Consider the following 17,785-nt stretch of genomic DNA (forward strand, 5'->3'; position numbering starts at 1 on the left):
ATTTATTATGAGGTCGTCTTTTAAGTATATTCCACTTACCTATGAGATAAAATGAAACCTTTTGTTTGAAGTCAATGGAAACAAGTGTCTGTTTACATTGGGATGACGAGGCAGTTTGGTGTTTATGACACACGTGACGTCAGCTGCCAAGTTCGTCTGGAGACCCTGAGCTTCCAAATTAATCTGAAAACGTTGTTTGTTTCATTCCCCGCCCGCCTTTTCCTTCGTGCGGGTCACCATCGACTAATTTGTGGTTTGTGTTCAGCAAACCCCCCCCCCCCCCCCCCCGATATACTGCATTCTGTGCATCTCCTCTAGCCAGTTTTTGACAAAAAGAGTGGAGTCCTAGCGCTCGAGCGGGGTTGGGAGGAGGTGGAGGATCTCGCCGGGACGTTGCTCCGAGCTCCCCTCGAGCGCATCCAACAGATCGTCATCCGCCACGCGGTGGATCCGTGTTTTGCCGGCGCACCGACACCGGCTCGCGTGTGATAGCGACAACTCCCGTCTGCCCTTCTTCCTGGTCGTCGCTGTCTTCTCGCTCGCAGCGATAGTGACTTACTTAGGGAGCCATCTGTGACTCAAGTGCGGTGCAGTTAGCCCACTTTTACATGCATTACCCCCCCACACACCCCCCACACATGCACACCCCAAGCACTTTTAGGCTGGTAATGAAGCCAGCAGCTTTTTACCATCAATCAATAATTGAGCAGCCAATGAGGGAGAAGCTATTTAAAGCAGCTTTTGCCCGGCCTCACCCTACGGTGGAAGACTTCAAAGTCTGTTATTTCAGCCCCTTGACCAAATGATGTCCTGCTGAGGTGAGCAATGTTATCAACATCGAGATCCAGTGCATTCAATGTGCGGCCTTTTTTTTTTCTGCCCTAAAATTGAAATGTATTCATTCATGTATTATTTCTTTCTTTCTAATTTGTTCATGCATTTGTTGTGAATAATAAATGAAAAATTATCAAATGAATTGTGTTGAAAGAAATACAATATATGTGTTACAAACCCATCTTAAAATCTACAAAATGAGACCGAACTATTTAGCAACCAAGACCTGCTGTGAACAGCCAAAATTCACCATCAGTTAGCTCAACTTACAGTGCATCCGGAAAGCAATCCCGCACTGTGAACACTTAAAGCTATGTGATCGCTTTGCAAAACTTAAAATAATAATGATGATATTAATTCACACTGTCATGGATGTTTGGAATTTTGAGGAGGGGGAAAAAAAAAATCAATGTATTCTATTTTGGAATGCGGCTGTAAACACAACAAAATATGGGAAAAATGAAGCGCTCTTAATACCTTAAGGGTGCACTGTCACCAAAAAAGGGTATGCAATTGGTTTTACATGCTAAAAAAAGCAATAATTAAGTCTGAATAAAGCTCCTCAACTCACTTCAATATAAGTCCTCGACACAACAATTTATGAACGGGTGAGTTTTTCAGCTAATCACAGAATGCATGTTTCCCTCAAAAAATGTTGAGAAAAAAAAATCCGTAACTACAGTATGCAAATTTGTGAATGCTGAACCGCGAATCTGCTGAGGTTGCCATGATTTTCTAATTTAAAATGGCAGGCATCGCAACATCCACAAGACGTGTGTTGTCGCACACAAACAGGGGGCGAACACATGGTCGCAGCCGCTCGCACCCAGTCCTCATTTTCACCTCATTTGCACCCGCGGGCGAGGTAGCTCAGGTCGTAGCCCGACGGCGCACCCCCCCTCCCCCTCTGCTGTAGGTAACACCTCCGAGCATCTGTCAAGCGGCGCCCAATGCCTATTCATGTCGCTCCCCGACGTGGCCCGTGACGCGCTCGCCAAACACCGGGAGAGGGAAGCGGGGGTGGGGGGGAATCGTTGGAATTGGGCTCACGTTCCAACACCGTTTTCAAGGGAAACAAACATAAATGCTCAGGCACTGAACTAAAATGACAAGCACAAAACTAACTGTGACTTTAGGGCTTGTGTCTCTCGTCACGTGCAAGACTTTCGCATGTAATTCAACCTAATTGAACAACAGAATTTCATTCATTCATTCATTCATTCATCTTCCGGACCGCTTGATCCTCACTAGGGTCGCGCGGGGTGCTGGAGCCTATCCCAGCCGTCTTCGGGCAGTAGGCGGGGGACACCCTGGATCAGTTGCCAGCCAATCGCAGGGCACACAGAGACGAAGAACCATCCACACTCACATTCACACCTAGGGACTATTTAGAGCGTCCAATCAGCCTGCCATGCATGTTTTTGGAATGTGGGAGGAAACGGGAGCACCCGGAGAAAACCCACGCAGGCCCGGGGAGAACATGCAAACTCCACACAGGGAGGCCGGAGCAGGAATCGAACCCGGTACCTCTGCACTGTGAAGCCGACGTGCTAACCACTGAACTACCGGGCCAAAATTCAACCGCATCGTGCTAACTGTGATAATAACCCTTGACATGTAAACATCATTTGAGGATTTGCCACAATATGGCGGCAAAGCACGATAACGGGTGCTCTGAAGAGAGTCGAGGAACCCGTTGTGCAGAGTTGTGCAGTCAGCCAAATTTTTGGCCAAAATTTTGGCTAAAATTTTGGCTGGCTGCACAAAGCAAAAGTTTAATCGAGCTCAAAGCTTTTTCTTCACTACTCTGCTGGTCTTCCCCAAACTGGAAAGGTGTCCCCCTCCACTTCTGTTAGCCCCCTTTACCTCAATACTTCGAAACCTTCAAGCGCTGTGCTTTAACTTGTGTGACATGCAGATGCAGGCACGGCCTTCATCGTGCATTATTCATCATTGAAACGCTGCCGTCTCATTGTGGTCACAGGGAGCGATCCTTGAGTCGCCCCCCCCCCCCCCCCCCTCCGCTTGGAAGTGCGCCCAAACGGTGGCTGGCACAATTCTTCATTAGTTGGGCCTCATTGGAAAACATTCTTGTTGTTCTGAGGGTGGCGTTTGAGTGACAAGGTGGCGCTCTTGACTTGCGTTGAATTAAAAGCGGATCCACCGGCGCAGGTTTGGCGATATTGGAATGGACATTTGCATATTTTCCGCGATATTAAAAAAGGATTAGCTCAGCAGAGCACAACAAGTGGAGTGAGTGGGGTGCGTTGGGGAAAGGTGGGGGAGTAGGGGGGTTTCATATCATAAATGACACCAAGGTTGGAAGGAAGGGATTGCGCCCCCCCCCCACTATCCCCGTCTGGGAGCCTGATTAGTGCTTCTTAATTAGGACAGCTTCTCATCTCCGTCCTCGTGTTCAGCAGGAATTTAGTCCCCACGTTCAATATTTACTCGGCACTCCCACACTTGTACCGGCACTTTCTGCAGCGGGGAAGGGGGTGCTCTAGGGGGTTGTCGATGGGGGTAGCGGTTCTCATAGGCAGGTTGATCACGGAATTATCTCGGAGTGTGCAGGTGCTAGCCAATTAGCCAGCTGGCATTTGAAGGACTTTTAATTAATCTTTAGTCACACAGGTAAGGTCGGAAACGAGCGGAAGAGTAGCGAACGCACTTCACGAAAATGGAAAAGTGATAAACGCGTTGGAAATGTCACTCAAAATCACACCGGTGGACTTTCAAAGCGACATCAATTGCGTGGGTTGGCAATTTTTTTTTTTAAAGATCGTTATCGTTTATTTTGTTGCATTAAAAATGTATTTCTTTCATTAGATCACAAGAAAAAGATGTCACTTATTTTGGAACACATCAAATATCGCAAAAATATCAATAATGCAATCGTGTGATTCACCTCACTGATGAAATGATACGGCTCAATTTCGCTATGATGCGATTCGATTCATACCAATTGAAATGATACATTTCAGCCCAAGGACGATGCAATTCATTCGAATCCCGATGTGATTCGGTCCCATCCCCGTTCCAACGTTCCGTGCTTATGGACTCCACAAGCAAGTGAAGATGTTGTGGAGGTACGCGGCTAAACAATATCATGCTAGCCCAGCAAAGCTACGTGAACATAAGCACGCAGCCTGCGGCGAGGCGTCACGCTTTAGTGACCAGCTAACGTGCGCCAGTATTCACGCCCCGAGGCAGCCGCGGGGTTCCCGGCCGGCCCGAACGACGTGTTGGATTATGCGAGGGGAAAAAAACATCCCAAAGATCCTCACCCGGGAGGATGCTGGGCGGCTTTTGTGGCTGTTGAACTTTAACCCCGGTCCCCCCGGCGTCCCTGGCATGTGGAAAACATGATGAGGGCTCCGATGCGATTTGGAAACACATGTCATCAATGTTTCATGTATGCTCACCGGTTACTTCATTAGGTTCACTACCCAATGAAAACCCAACACAAAAAAATTTTAAACGACAAACACACTCAATTGTATCATCGGGGTGAATTGTATTGCATGTTACTTGTGAGGAATCATATCGCATCACTGATGAGTGAATTATATTCTGAGTAATTTTACGACATCGTCATTGGAGTGAAACGTATCCTATTATAGCTGGAGCGATTCTTATTGCGTCCTAAGAGTAGGAAATCACATTCTAACTTGTATTAAAGCCATTCCTTGGACTCCTTTGTACCATCATTAGACAGAATCAAATCATAATGAGTTCCACTGAGAGGTGAATTGTATTTTCACATAATAACAAAACTGCTTAACGTAAAAGTTAAATCCAACTGAACTGTACTGGGGCGGCCCGGTAGTCCAGTGGCTAGCACGTCGGCTTCACAGTGCAGAGGTACCGGGTTCGATTCCAGCTCCGGCCTCCCTGTATGGAGTTTGCATGTTCTCCCCGGGCCTGTGTGGGTTTTCTCCGGGTGCTCCGGTTTCCTCCCGCATTCCAAAAACATGCGTGGCAGGCTGATTGAACACTCTAAATTGTCCCTAGGTGTGAGTGTGAGTGCGAATGGTTGTTCGTTTCTGTGTGCCCTGCGATTGGCTGGCAACCTATTCAGGGTGTCCCCCGCCTACTGCCCGAAGACAGCTGGGATAGGCTCCAGCAGCCCCCGCGACCCTAGTGAGGATCAAGCGGCTCGGAAGATGAATGAATGAATGAATGAACTGTACTGAACCAATGTACTGGACTGGATTTGGAAATTTCATTGAGTGTCTTTTGCGTGCTATGACAGGAAGCCCGCATAACACCAGTGGTGCTGGTGCCACACTTAAGGGAAACAACAACAACAAAAATGTTCAATTTTACTCGAACACATAAAAAGCAATATCAGAGAAAGTCATGTTTTTGCAGAACTTCCCTTTTTTCCCAGAGCCGCAAGTCACACTGCAGCTCAGTCATGCACCCAGGGACGTATTTGTCTCCTCCCTCACCAGTTTACGAGTAATCAAAGTGCATACTAAGTGTGTGCTGATTGGAAGACGCTGGAGCACAATTAAAATGTGTTTGCTCTCTCGGTGTTAGTGCCTACTGACGAAGAGGAGGAGGAGGAGTAGCGGGGAAGGGCGAGGGGAGGAAAAAAAAAAATCATATTAGCAAAAATAAATGTTGGCGGGCAAATTGTGGCTAATGAGTCAAGAGACTGCGCCGGTTCACATGCATTAAAAGAGCCATCATTAGGAAATTAGGGCCCAGATTAATCCCGTTAATGACACGCCGGCGCTCCTGGGAGGGATGAGAAGAAAAAGATAGCGGGCCCAGATGTCGGGCCTACGACAGCGCTCCCCCTCGCTTCCACTTGAAATGCAAAACGAGAAAGGGGAAGGAGGGAATGGGGAGGGTGGGGGGAATCTTGTAGCCGACTGCTAATGAGAGCAGATCCTGGAGATGAGGGGCGAGAGACACTGCGAGGAGGATGTGGAGAGAGAGCGAGAGAGAGAGAGAGAGAGAGAGAGAAGGGAGATGGGAGGTTGCATAAATGAGAAAAAGAAGAAGAAGAGCGTCGGATAAGACTCGGCAGCGGGAAGTGTGATGTCCCCAATTAGGTGGGATGTCGCCCCCCGTCTGGGCCCGACGTAATAAAGCCCTCACTCGGTATTCGCCGGCACACGGCTCCGACACTGTTAACATTCTAATATGTCGCCGGCGCGTGCGAACATTAATTACTTTGGCCATTTGGACGCCGCTCGCTGTTTGCTCCCCGACGGAAAACGTGAGCTCGGGCTTAGCGGCGTTACATTAGGAAATAATACGCCCTATTTACCCGCCCAGCACGCCGCCCGCCTGTTGACTTTTTGCGCCCAGACACACAATTACTCCCTGAATTTTAACGCCAATTGTAGAAATGGTTCTTGTACGCGGGTAATATACACAGCGGTAGCTTGATTTGAAATGGCTGATTTTTAAAAACTTAACGTTAAGTTGGTGGGCATGCGAGTCAAGGGAGCAGTGTAGAACACAAGGCCCCCTTCGCTTGTAAGTGTTTGCCGTGCATTTACGTTTCATTGCAGCTCATCTCGGGCCAATCAGGCCGGGCTGAGAACGACATTCATGTTTTCCAAATCGTATTGTATCATAAACGACGTCATTCTGTTGTAATTGGGCAGCAATTCTGGAATGTATTAGTATTCGGAATCCTTTTGAAGATTCTATCAAATAATCCTTTATTCATAGAAAAATCTTATTTATTTTTATCCGGTTCAAAAAACCACTTTTTTTTCTCCCCTGCATTCAAAATGACGTGGAGTCCACCTCCGGCTCATTTCGTGCAGCCCCCGGCCAGACCGATTGATAAAGCTGCGGCTCTTTCCATATCGTCTTAAAAACACATGAGCCAGTGGCTTTGACAAGCACTGGCTAAATCAACTGACGTAAAGTTTTTGTGAACTCGCAAGATTTATATACTGAGCGCCAGAGCTCAAGTGAAGCGGAAACAAAAACAAAAAAGAATTCAAAATGGGAATATAATGTCCACGCATGTGGGCAAGGAGAGTCACAGTCGAACACAAATACAATCTGTAAACGCTCCCATTGAGCTGCTGATGTCACTCACTGGGCCGCACCCCTTAAAGACACAGGAACACTAAAATAACTGTGTTTTTGTTTCGCGTGCATTATTGATGCGGCGGGTGGAGGCAGGTGGAGCGGCCCAGGAGATGCGGCCGGCCAGCCGGCGCTGGCTGATCGAGGCAACGGAGGCGGCCTGGCAGGCAGCCGTTTGCGTCGAACTGCGGCGCGCCACCTTTTGTGTGCTAGCGCCGTGAATCGGCATCCGCGCACTCAGTGACGCGACACCCGAAAGGCATTTTGGGTCAGACACATGATTAGTGGGTTCATTGTGCTATTCAAATAAAGTGGTGTCGTTGAAATAAATGGAAATGCGGTTAATCTATTCCAGTATGCCCAAAAATAAAAAAAATTGAAATGTAAAAAGACAAACAGCACTCGATAATATTGGACTTTAGATTTAAAACCTTACAGTAATAACTTTATTAAATAAAATGTGAAGAATGATGGCGGCCCGGTAGTCCAGTGGTTAGCGCGTCGGCTTCACAGTGCAGAGGTACCGGGTTCGATTCCAGCTCCGGCCTCCCTGTGTGGAGTTTGCATGTTCTCCCCGGGCCTGCGTGGGTTTTCTCCGGGTGCTCCGGTTTCCTCCCACATTCCAAAAATATGCATGGCAGGCTGATTGAACACTCTGAATTGTCCCTAGGTGTGAGTGTGAGCGTGGATGGTTGTTCGTCTCTGTGTGCCCTGCGATTGGCTGGCAACCGATTCAGGGTGTCCCCCGCCTACTGCCCGGAGACAGCTGGGATAGGCTCCAGCACCCCCCGCGACCCTAGTGAGGATCAAGCGATACGGAAGATGAATGAATGAATGAATGTGAAGAATGAAGCGATTTTTTTGGACACAATTTTATCTTCAATTCCATTGACATTTTTCTGTTTCTTCTCTGCTTTGTCAACATGCGGGCAGTAGAATATGCATGTACATACATAATTGTCCATTAAGGTGCAGTGATATTAGATATTCTTCGCAAAGGATAAAGAACATATACCGTGTCTACACGTGTTGCTCCACCGTTTCTGTTCAAATACGAGTTGCCTAAAGCGTTATAACAGTGTTAACGGGGATGTTGTCGACTTGTTAGCCCGTCCATGGGCGGGATTGCATTAAGTGTTGGCATTGTGGAGAACACTATGTTCCCTGCCTTATACGGAAATATGCGGATGTCCGTTGGCACGATTCTGAATGCATAAGCGTGTCGAAAATGTGAAATCTGCCAATGGTTGCGGACCGGGCGTGGGGACATCCTTGGGCATGGCATCTATCTGATGCGAAATGAGATGATATTAGGATTGAAATGGGCTGCCATTATGCTGTGAATGATGCTCTTATGAGAGGATCAGAGCAATTTCACTTCAAATGGACACGATTCATTCCATGGCTGGAGCTGCACAGGCATCAGAAGTCACACACTGCCCCCCAGTGGTAGAAACCACTCACGGTTAATAAAACACTGCTTGCAGTGAGTGGGGGGAGGACGACATCATTCACAAGGTTATTTATTTACTTAGTTTCGAGCAAGACATTATGGAATGTTTAGCGTTAAGGAGGACGTTCTTAACATATGATGGAATAGATATGAAAGATGTCGATTTTTAAGATTTTTCTTTTTTCAAAGACATGGAATTATTTTAAAGACATGGAATCACTGCATCCTGTACTTTGAGACCCTCATTCATGCTTGGGAGTGAATTTGTGGGCAACATTTTCCCATAAGTGCTACACGAGTTCATGGTGCAGAGTCTTTGCGATCGTTCGCATCCACGCGGGTTAATGGACTTCCTGATTGGGGTGGAATTCTCCCCCGTTTCCTTCACCAAGATGGATTGAAAACGGTGAATCCGGAACAGAAAAGAATTGCGCTGCTGGAAAGCTCACCTTCAGCACTTATGAATGCTAATGAGGTGCTCGTGTTTCACGATTGGACACGGCATTATGGGACGGAGATGTAATATGTTCCGTCTGTTTGCTGCGATGGGTCTGATTTTGACTCCAGACTGATTGGAATTGTGGGGCCAAAATGAATGCTTGTCAGTGATAAATTAACCACGAATCGTTTTCGTTGTTTTAATTACGCGGGGGGGTGTGGCTCAGTGCTGCATATCGCGGGCACCCCATTTAGGCAAAATGAGTCAATTACAATGAATGGTTCCTATTCTAAATATGAAAAAATATATGTTTGTTATCTTATAAGTTTCCCGAAAATCATTTTACCAAATAATTCAGGGGGTTTCTCTTGTGTGTCAGGAAAAAAAAATTGGAATCTTTTCAGATTTTTTCCTTGATAAAAAGTCATAATAGTTTTTATTCGAAAAAAAAATCCTCAAAAAGTTTTAATCAGTTGAGATAATAGATTGTACTTTACAAAAAAGTGCTGTAGTTCGAAAAAAAAAAAGCCCGAGTCCCCCCTTTCCCCAAGAAAAAGTTGAACTCAGAAATGTAAGCCTAATCAGAACATAAATGTACCGCCGATGTCAACTATGTGACAACAAACTTTGCCGCTGCCAACACTTTGTGTGTGAACCCCCCCCCTACCCCCCCATAAAAGCGTCAGCATGGCCAGCGCAAAGTAAAAAGTGGAGCAAAGCGCCCAAAAGCGACGTGTCATCACGTTGAGCTGAGCAAAAAATAAACATTTGTCGAGTGTGAGCCAAGAATTGATCGCTTGTCTTCGGGTGAGGGTGGGGGTGGTGTGAGGAGGGGAATGGAGGGGAGGGGGGGGGGGCTGGGGTGCCGAGCTTGGCCCGGGGCTGTAGCTGACTGCCGCTTTTATACATAGTTTATTTGTACCTGTTTCTCGGACCGTTGCCGTTATTGCCCGTCTGCCCCCGCCCAAGCTTGCTCTTCTTTCGACGGCTAGTTTGTGAATAAAACAAAGCGCTCGGCTTACTGCTGTATAATGCACCACCTCGCCATTGGACATCAATTGACAGCACGCGTATATACCCGCCCCGCAGGATTGGAAGGGTGGGGGGGGGGGGGGGGGGGACTCTGGACTGGACCGCCACCAGATCTGTGGAAGGGGTTGCAGCGATGGGGTTAGGCTTTTAAATATTTCATGGCCCCTGCAAGCACAAAAAGACTACAAACGTCACCGAGCGAGCTGCTTTGGAGGTCGACGCTCATTCAAGGTCACGCAAAGCCTTCTGGGAAAAATATGTGCAACGATTGCGCCGGTTGGTCAGCGGCGCGGTTCCTGCTAGCGTCTCTGCTGAACTTTACAGCGCCGACTGAGAGATGAGCAAGAGTCGATTTCCAAATTCCCGCCCCCCCATCGGGAACGTTGAAAGCGCGACGACGGGTGACAAAAGGAAACAGGAAGGCACAGTGTCGAAGGGCCCCAGCTAAATGCAACAGCTAAATCAAACATATTTTTGTTTGGCACAGGGAGGGAGGGAGGGCGGCATCCAGACTGGGGGTGGGTGGGAGTGTACCTGTCGATAGCGACGTTAGTGGCTAATTTGTATGCAGCGATGGCTGTTTGAAAGTGCTCTATAAATACTGTTGACTTGACTTGACTTGACTTGACTAATGAGACTGCACTAGGCCGGGTCACATCACATTTGTTGCCTGCCAGTCGCTTTGAACAGCTGCCACTTTACGGGACGCATTTTGATCAGCAAATCTGTCGGAATACTCGCTTGTTTGTTTATATTTTGTACAAACACACACACACACACACAACGGATGCATTCCGATATATACACAGTGCACTGTCTGTATGTAAAAAAGGAAAGAGAATGTGATTTTTTTTAAAAAGTATCATTCGTGTTAATGTTTTTTCAGAAATGGAGTAGGAACCTTTTGAGATAAAGTCTTCCATATTTGCGAAAATAGGTTGTTTTGAAGAAAAACATGAATGTTTCAGGAGAAAAACCAATTCATCTCTTTTTCGAAGAAAAAAAAAAGAAAACAATCATTCTTCCAAGAACAATTTTTTCCCGATTTATTTTGTCATTTGTCATTTTCAACATTTTTTTTCCAAGTCATTATTGTTGAAATATGAATGGGATCGGAAGTCAAAAGATGGCTGGATGAAGTGTGTGTTTGTGTTGTAATGACAAGCCCCTGGCGTCCAGCGGCCGTCATGAGGGACCCCCCCCCCCCCCGCCATTGCTCCGGTGAAAATGAAAATGAGGGCATTGGCATTTCAAAGAGAATGGGCGCGGGCCCCTGATCACAGGTGTCAGACACCCGCCTTCATCACGTCCACAGTGCCCCCCCCCCCCCGCCTCCCGCCCGCTCCCGGCACCACCGTGGCGACAGCACAGGTCCGCATGCATGTATACATGTTGGAGGGCATTGCCGCCTCTTCCCTCGTAAAACATTGAAACGGTTGCTTCTTGATGTTTGTGCAGGTGGACAGCAGATAGGGGGTTGGGGGTTTGGGGGGTGACGGATGCGACTGGGGGGGCGAGGCTTGATTAGGTGAGTTCAGTCCTCATCAAAGATTGAACGCATACTTTGAAACCCTAACTTTTGTTGAAAACCCGACTTTGTTGAAACCATCCTTTAAAAAAAAGTCTTGCACTATGAAACCGTAATCCTTCTTCAAATCCTACTTTGAAACGCTTACCCTTGTTTGAAGCCCTACTTGAGAACACCAACTCTGATTTTAAACCCATACTCAGGATTGGAACCCTAAACCCTGCCTTGAAACCCCTCTTGCAGAAAACCTTGCATGTGCCCGATTTAATCTTGGATCTTACCCTCCCGTGATAAACTTGGAACCTTAACCCTTGCTTGAAACGCTATTCTGAAACCGCAACACTCCCGTGAAACCCAAACCCTTTCTTTGACTGTTCAAAATAAATCGATCTGTTCCTCCATCTAATATGAAGTTACTTTTGCCACCTCCGCGCGTCAGCTGGCATATGCCCGCAGAAAAATGTCTTGCCGCACAGAGAAGTCATATTGCACTCAAACATTGATGAAGCTTTTAATTACTTTGATTGCTGGTGCATTCCATCGTAAACACACATAAATGACTTGATGCAATTTTGATCAGCTCTTTTTAGCAACCCGCTCTCATCAAACAAATACACAATAGACGAGAATGACAAGACGCCGGAATTGGAAAATTATTCCTAAATATAATCATTTAAGAATAATTTTACCCAAGCTAAAATTATTCCTTAATATAATCATTTTTGTCTCATGATGTTTTGTCTCAGGGTGACTCCCATTTACATGACGAGTGCATTTTTCTCAACATAAACACAACCGTGTTACTAAAACCTTATGTCGCCATCTAGAGGATGAGAAAAAAAGTGCACCACATGAATCGGCAGAAATGACATCATCAACTTGATGATGCGCCGACCATGCGAAATTCTCTTTTCTAATAACATTTTCATCTGTAATGAAGTGTCACTCAGACCAACGCAATACCGTTAATCACATTTTTAAATAAACACAGTGAAATCAAAGTATTCAGGGTTTTTTTAATTACACGGTATAACTATGTTCGCTCTTAGCATTGCGGCTAAGACTGCTAGCATGTACTCTTGAGCAAAAACTAACACACTAGGGTTTATTTGCAACCCCGTTACCGTGAACTCCAGTCATACCATAGCATTCAAATAAAATTTGACTTCACATTTAAAATAGCGAAGGATTTATTGAGCAATATTTTAACTCCTCCTTTTAGCATAGCATATCTAGCAATGTCGTTGCGGCGGGGTCTGTCGAGGTTTCCGTGAATACATTTTGTGCGTGCCTGCATGAATTTTTACAAATAAAAGTACTACGTGGGACAAAAGCTTCATGCATGAGGTTCATTCCCGTACGCCTCGTTTCTCCTGCTTTGATGTGTGCTTGTCATGTTGACGACGCACACATCGGCGAGCGCATTTGTAACGCCGTCTGCTGACAGTCATCTTAGCACAGAGCGCTAATATCATGAGGATCGACGTGGCAATGCTCTCCGTCTGGCTGTCTCTCTGTCTATGTGCATGTCTGACACTCATTTTAAGCGCACTGTGCGACAAACACGATTTGGGGACAAAGAAATGTAATTCAAAGAGGATATAGACTTACAGCGAATATGTCTTCCAAATGTGCTGACTTCAAAGCTGTTTATTGCCACTCCCAGTTGACGTTTCCTGTCAAACAAAGAGAACAACACGTTTGGCCAAACTGCAAACATTGCCTTTATGAAAATCCACTGGCTATATGCTAACACACATTCCTTTTTTCATTGATTTCAAACTGTATTATTCTGCTGTACAACAAAAGTAGAATAAAATAACACAGTGAACTACTAAGAATCAGGAATAATAAATACGTACACATCATAATTTAATCATAAGTTATGATCATACACACGCCGTTAGCATCATCGATACTTGCAAATGTGACTGATGAAAAGACAACACGACAGCCATCTGGTAGAAGAGCATTTCATTTTTTACCCGTTACTGTATGTGGATGACATAAAAAAAATTACACCAAATTTTTTTGTTTTTTGGGGCAAAATAATGAACATTGAATCATTTTCAGCGGCACACCCGATGATCTCTCACAGCACACGAATGTGCCGCGGCACACTGGTTGAGAATCACCGGGTTAGCGTACTACGTAGGACACTACCAGTGACACACGGGCAAATAAACGGGCATACTCAGTAATATTGAAGATAATGCACAGCATGAATATACTCGGTATATTGAGGAATTGCGAGAGACCTCGAGTGTGCGTTTGCCGGCGACCAGTTGGAGAGAGCAATCTTGTGTATCGATCCACGGTTGCTCCTTCAAAGCTGCGAGAACATCGATCAATTCCTATGCGGAGTCATTAACATACACGCTGTTAACAAGCGGCGCCACGGTGTAGCGCGTCCGGGCATCAAGACGGCCATCGACGCGCGCGCTTAGCGGCTAACGCACGCTCTCGCCGAGTGGATCATCCGTAACTCGAACCGCTTTACTTCAGCGTGAGAGCACGCCCATCACAAATTCAGAAGGCAAACGGAGGGGAAAAGGATCCAACAAGCTACGCAAACAAAAAATGACCAGAATAAACCCTAGACCGCTAAAAGCAAAAAAGCGCCATGCACAATGCCCACTAAAAGGAGCTTTTAGCAACCAACAGGCAGAAAGGGCTGCGAAATGGACCTCCTAACATCCTGCAAAGAATACTCGATAGGTTAGAGCAGGCGTGTCCAAAGTCCGGCCCGCGGGCCAAGTCCGGCCCGCGGTCGACTTTCATCCGGCCCTCGGCCCCCGTCATAAAATCAGTGCCGTCTGGCCCGCAGGTTGGGCGCAATGGAACACGTGTTGCATTGACTGAGGTCTCGTAGACTGGTGAGTGATGTTTCATAGAGTACTGCTTCCCTCTAGTGGCTAAATGAGTAATAGCATTTAGACACTAGAGGGCATCACTGACGAGTTAACAAGACATCACTCCGTGTTTATATTGACTGATGTCATATTTCAAATTCCTGTTTCAAATGAACCAAAATAAATTCTTAAGATTGTTGAAATTAAAATAAAAATGGAAATGTGAAACAGACTGGCTGACTAAAATTTGTTGAACAATATTGTTGTTCAATGTAAAGAATGACAGCCAAGGTCGGCCCCCCGACATTTTACCACATAAAATCTGGCCCCCTTGGCAAAAACTTTGGACACCCCTGGGTTAGAGGATTACTACATTCGATACAGTGGTACCTAGGATACTACGCTAGCACAATTCGGCAATATTTAGGATACTCTACAACCGTCCCTGTGTGTGCCCTGCGATTGGCTGGCAACCGGTTCGGGGTGTCCCGAAGATGGCTGGGATTGGCCCCCCCCCCGTGACCCTTGTGAGGATAAAGTGGATCGGAAAACTAATGGATGGATAGGATACAGTTCCACACGGGACGGAGGACTATATAGGATACAGGATTACAGTACAGGAGATTAAAGTACTGTGCTCTATAGGATCCAAGTGGAACTTAACTCATTCACTCCCAAAGACGTTTTTAAATGTCTTTTCAGACTTGGTCTAGAATTGGCTGGTACTGGATGAGTTTTGAGAATTCACATTTATAGGAGGCAATACCACACAAAAAAAAAACCTGTGTCAAACGCAAGGCTCGGGAGCCACATCTGGTCCCGCAGATTATTTTATGTGGCCCCGTAAAAGCAATTTATATGCATCTACTTCATGTTTCGTGCTTAAATATCGAAATTGCAAATTGTCTTCATCGGGGACAAAGACAATGATGTCATTGGGGTGGCCGGTGAGGTTCGGTCATACAAGTATACACACATCTTTTTTATTCTTGTAACCACCTCCGTAATGGAGAAGTCATTGTTGATCAAACCCTCCTCAGACAGATTTCGTGAAAATAAAATGCACATTTTTTTTCTCTTTTTTTTGGAAACCAATCCCAGTTTTATAGTAAATGTAATCATACATGAATAGTTTTTCCTGGTCCCTCGTTTTAAAGCTCTCCAAAGGAAACCAGACCGACGATGTGGGCCGTAACAAAATGGAGTTTGACAGCTCTGCGTTACAACATAGGATTCAGTACTGTAGTACTACAAAGGACAGAGTACTAGCTAGGGCGCTGCAGTGTCGAAATGTTAGAGGACGTTGTGCCTGCCAATAGAAGTTGAATAATTGAGGCTCTACAAAAGTTTTAAGCTGCCAATCGTTATATCTGCTGACATCCGATCAGAACTTGAGGGGGCGCCGCCACTTCCTGTCCGACTGCATAACAGGCAAAAATATCAGCGGCAATATTTCCCGCCACGTGGATACAATTGTACTTGTAATTCTCCCGTTTTCTCTTGCTTACTTCCATAAATACGCCAGTGTGATTTATGGCTCCTCCGAGAGCTAATTTAGGGCGGAAAAAAAAAGTGTGCACATTTATTAGTGCGGAGTCGGGGAATTCCCGGGGTCGGCTCGCATCAGCCGTGATTTTCTCCTTCAAAGGCAGCGCTGATAGATGCGAGCGGACGCCGTGCTCGGATCGATACACGCTCCTGAGGACGTAACGGCCTTCCCGGGATGAGTCGACCTCTTCCAAGGCCTTTAATTCCCAACGTTTAATCGCCCGCTGCTGAAATATTAATTGGCCTCTTTTCACTTTGTGAGTAGATGTGTGAGTGCGCAGGCGTTTTTGTTTTCCATTTGTGTGTTCACCCGTTTTCAGTCGCATCAATATTGTCAGGCTTACATTTTTCAGTGCATTCGAGGAGTGAAATGGCAGCATTTGTCAGCAATATTATTATTCTTATCATTATTACTATTCATTTAATTATTATTTATTATGGAAACCTAAAGTGATAGGAGAAAAAAAAAACAATGTCAGCTTCAGAAATCATCCACTTACGTTTACTTGCATCTCTTATTTTAAATAGAATATAGCATTTGTTGACCAGTGTTTTTGTTGTTTATTTGGAATTGTTTAGTGATTACAAAACCACTAAACAACAACTTACCAATATCACTCTAGCAGGATTGATGTATTCACCAACCTTTTTGAAACTGATTCCATTTTTGGTTCCTTTTTTTTTTTAAATTCAGTGACAAATGTTGGACTGTACACAGGAGAGCATGATCCCAGGGTTAAATCATATCCTATCACGTCACTATTGAAGGCTTAAATATGTCGGTTGAGAAGTAAAGTGGAAGTGTTTGTCCTCACACACACACACACACACACACACAAGCCATCAAGCACTTTACCTACGCGAGTGTGTGTGTGTATGTGTCGTGTGTACCCACGAGACGTCGCTGATGGACACTCAGGTTGTGGCCAGTGGAGGGCGCTCCCTCCCTGGAGCCCACCTGCCCCGGTCACCTCCGTGTTTTCCGCGTGCATCGTCGCAACTTTTTGACAATGACCAGCGCCGTAACGGTGGAAAAGTGCTCTCGGCCTTTGGAGAGCAAAAATAAAAGCTGCTGCTGGATGTGTAAATGCATCGCTGCCACATGGGAGCATGGCCTCTTTTTTTTTTTATGTTTTGTTTTATCCCAACCACATGTCACGTCAATCACTCAATGGTAATGATAATGGCTACCAAGTTTAAAAGGTAAAACATTTGACGACGGCTATTATGTATTGTGTTCTTTGGTCATGTGTTTCCTTCAAGACGGCTGCAAACCATAATTGTTATTATGGTCACTTTGAAATTTTATTTCAACAGTACGTTTCTTCTCATTTGAAATATTTCATTCCCATATAAATCAGACACGTACTGTGATTAAAAGGTGAACCACTTTTTAAATTATAAAATGAATGCAATGATTGCATGCATGCCCAAATACATTTGTATCAAAAACTCGACCTCATCATTGCTTGTGCTAATGGTTTCCGTTTATAAAACCACTTGGCTGGTAGCTAGTTAGTACAACTACTTCCCAAGACGCCGAATAAAAGCCCTCATTAGCTTATACAACCCCGTTTTTCCTACACGTCATACTAATAAACTTGCTGGTGTCAAAAGATACTTTTACAAATACTCCCGCAATATATTTTCATTAGCGGCCTGTGCTAGGGCCTGTTATTGCTAGCGGTTAGCACCAATTAGCACAAGAAGCGCTAGCAGTGAGAACAATAGTCGAACTCACCAAGGCTAGAAGAAAAGTGGTCGAAACTCCGGCACCCCGTCTCCAGGTAAGCTTCCGCGGGTTCACAAGTGTTCGCTGACATGTATACTGTACTCGTTATTTTGATAGGGTTTTAAAAATAATAATTTGTGTTTAATACACTCGTTGGTTCTGGAGGATGTGGTCTCAGTGCTCTTTCAGGTGACGTCGTACAGCGGGACTTTTTTTTTTTTACAATACACTCAACCCAATTGTTTAATCGGTTACATTTGCCTCAATCTCAAATTTTAATTTCTGGATTCAAACCCTTATTTAA

At 45.5% G+C, this 17,785-nt stretch overlaps 1 long non-coding RNA gene across 3 annotated transcripts in view; it reads right to left on the bottom strand.

The window, feature by feature from the left end:
* LOC127605963 (uncharacterized) overlaps positions 1 to 17,785 on the bottom strand; it is a 107,878-nt gene extending 90,093 nt beyond the window's left edge. For 2 of the 3 annotated variants that reach the window (XR_007963695.1, XR_007963694.1), the window contains exons 1-2: positions 17,491 to 17,785; positions 12,961 to 13,025 (exon numbers count right to left, since the gene is read on the bottom strand). This is a non-coding gene — a long non-coding RNA (uncharacterized LOC127605963). The remainder of the gene's footprint in view (positions 1 to 12,960; positions 13,026 to 17,490) is intronic. The other variant, XR_007963693.1, reaches the window with a different exon arrangement.

Source organism: Hippocampus zosterae, chromosome 8 (assembly GCF_025434085.1).
Source record: "Hippocampus zosterae strain Florida chromosome 8, ASM2543408v3, whole genome shotgun sequence".
In the NCBI taxonomy this organism is placed as follows: Eukaryota; Metazoa; Chordata; class Actinopteri; order Syngnathiformes; family Syngnathidae; genus Hippocampus; species Hippocampus zosterae.